Genomic DNA, 3,108 nt, shown 5'->3' with positions numbered 1-3,108 from the left:
GACTGAGAACCGACACAGACGATCTGAAAAACTTTTCTCACAGCTGCTTAGAACATAAATAAATGCAAAAGAGTACAAAACAAATCTCAAAACCTGTTATTTCGGGGGAGTTCTGGCCATGGATCTGGACTCTAAAGTGCATTTCAGGAACATGCACGGCCACAGAGTGGAGCAGCTCAGCAGCTCAACTGCAGACGCCCGAGGCTACAACAAGCTCGGCGGCTCAGTGAGAACCAGGCCGTTAAAAACACACGACACAATAAAGCTTCTCTGAATAAACAACCCCTCAAAAAACAGATAAGAGCAGTTACACAGCGAGCACGGGCTCACACTGAGGTAGTGAAGGAAGTATGACACATGTAAGAAGTGACCCTGTTTGGCTTCAGCTGCATCACATCCTTCATGTCGGTGTCATTTAACGCTCAGTTCACTGTCTGTCCAGGTGGCTGCACAGCTTGAACCAAAATGAAATCAAACTTAATAAATGATATGAAGGAAACATGTGATATGCAATAACAATACTAAATAATGTGAAACAAATACTCCTTTCTTTCTGCTTTAATAGCTCCACTTCTAGGAAACACCCTGAGCATCGAATAGCCTGTTTCAGAAAGAAAAAAAAATATATATCTCAAACATGTGTCTCTTGAACTAACTGCACATATAAAATCCAACCAATAAACAGAACAGCAGCTTAAATAAGACAAATTAGAAGCATAAAATCCCTAAAACTGCTTCTAAACTCAACAAAAGTGACATCTTCTGCCAGCGTATGCAAATGCACGGTCCATGCAAATAAAATGATTTCTCTTATTCGCTGCATTTTTGCATTCTTTTTATGGCTCAATGTATATTTCATGCAGTGAATAACCCATTTCAGAACCTCAATCTGTCCTCCATCTCTAAGGAACTATGCTCATATGAAACCCCTGTAAACACATTTCTAATCTGTATTGTGTGTGTNGACTGAGAACCGACACAGACGATCTGAAAAACTTTTCTCACAGCTGCTTAGAACATAAATAAATGCAAAAGAGTACAAAACAAATCTCAAAACCTGTTATTTCGGGGGAGTTCTGGCCATGGATCTGGACTCTAAAGTGCATTTCAGGAACATGCACGGCCACAGAGTGGAGCAGCTCAGCAGCTCAACTGCAGACGCCCGAGGCTACAACAAGCTCGGCGGCTCAGTGAGAACCAGGCCGTTAAAAACACACGACACAATAAAGCTTCTCTGAATAAACAACCCCTCAAAAAACAGATAAGAGCAGTTACACAGCGAGCACGGGCTCACACTGAGGTAGTGAAGGAAGTATGACACATGTAAGAAGTGACCCTGTTTGGCTTCAGCTGCATCACATCCTTCATGTCGGTGTCATTTAACGCTCAGTTCACTGTCTGTCCAGGTGGCTGCACAGCTTGAACCAAAATGAAATCAAACTTAATAAATGATATGAAGGAAACATGTGATATGCAATAACAATACTAAATAATGTGAAACAAATACTCCTTTCTTTCTGCTTTAATAGCTCCACTTCTAGGAAACACCCTGAGCATCGAATAGCCTGTTTCAGAAAGAAAAAAAAAAAAATATATATATATAATATCTCAAACATGCTTCTCCTGAACTAACTGCACATAAATACCCAACCAACAAACAGAACAGCAGCTTAAATACGACGAACTATAACCATAAAATTCCCTAAAACTGCTTCTAAACTCAACAAAAAATGACTTCTTCTGCCAGCGTATGCAAATACACGGCCCATGTAAATAAAATGATTTCTCTTATTCACTGCATTTTTGCAATCTGTTTATGGCTCAATGTATATTTCTAGCAACCCATTTCAGAACCTCAATCTGTCCTCCATCTCTAAGGAACTATGCTCATATGAAACCCCTGTAAACACATTTCTAATCTGTATTGTGTGTGTTTGGGTACGACGAGGACAATTCATTAGCAGGTCATCGGAGCTCGGCTGCCGTTTTTGCCTCAAAGTTAATTTCAAACATCAAAATCTCTGAAACAATCCACCTGAACAAGGAGCCTTGAACCTCCCAAATCCACAGAGCAGAGCAGCACTGAACAGGTGAAGCTCCAAACAGCTGCATGTTTTCACAATTACAGAATTTCACTTTAGGGATTATTAAAGTATTTCTGCTCTGTTCTGTCCCAGCTATCCGAAGCGTCGCTCTGTGGTCTCCGGGGTTCTCGCAGGATGTGGCTGACGGTTCATCACAACACTGCACAGTAACCCCATTCCTAGAATATCTGCCTCTTTAGAGAAATGACCCAACTCACAAGGAAAGAAACGCAACAGCCGCGACTTTAGATGCAAATCACGCTTGTTTGCTTTTCATTTTGTTGTCATTTTTTTGGGTCCCAGCTTTTGTTGGACGGTTTTCAGTCTCACATTTCTTTGCACTTTTATTAACACACAAATCAGCCACCCTCCTCGAAGTCTCCACGACCCTTTTCCCAGAGCGATATCTAGCCGTACGCTTTACAACCTATAAAGTTTGGGCGCACTGACATCACCCAAGCACAAGAGAGAGAGAGACACACAGATAGTTTATAGTCGATCAAACAACAAGGGGCAGTAAAGTCATGTTTAGTTTGGCACCAGCGAGAGGCTACCGGAGTCCTGACTGAGAACACAGCCACCAGTTTCCTAGAAAACAATCTATCTGAACTGAATTGAACCGAATTATATCTTCGCTGCTCCTTTGGGGGAAATTTGCTCTGCAGCCAGAGTTTCAAGTAAAAACACATGATGTGAACAAGGAAAACATGAAATGAACAAACAAATCCTAAGAATGCCTGAATCTGGACCTCAAATTTAATTTCAGCTCCGCACACGCTCGCTGCCTGTTTTATCTCAGATTTAAACTGAGCCTTTGTATCGTCTGTATCAGACACGAGGCCATTATTCTTCACCCTTTTGGGCAGACTGAGAAATGTAAAGTATGTGGTTCACCTGAAGCTAAAACAGGCTCAGCGGTTAAAGATTGACCAGAGAGTTTTGGCAGCAACCACGAAACACAAACGCTGAACAGAAGAAAGACAGAGGAGGTGAATGCTTTGGAACTACCTGCATTCATTTGTCA

The sequence above is a fragment of the Stegastes partitus genome, unplaced genomic scaffold (assembly GCF_000690725.1).
Source record: "Stegastes partitus isolate 25-593 unplaced genomic scaffold, Stegastes_partitus-1.0.2 Scaffold1926, whole genome shotgun sequence".
In the NCBI taxonomy this organism is placed as follows: Eukaryota; Metazoa; Chordata; class Actinopteri; family Pomacentridae; genus Stegastes; species Stegastes partitus.
Note: the sequence above shows the minus strand (reverse complement) of the source record.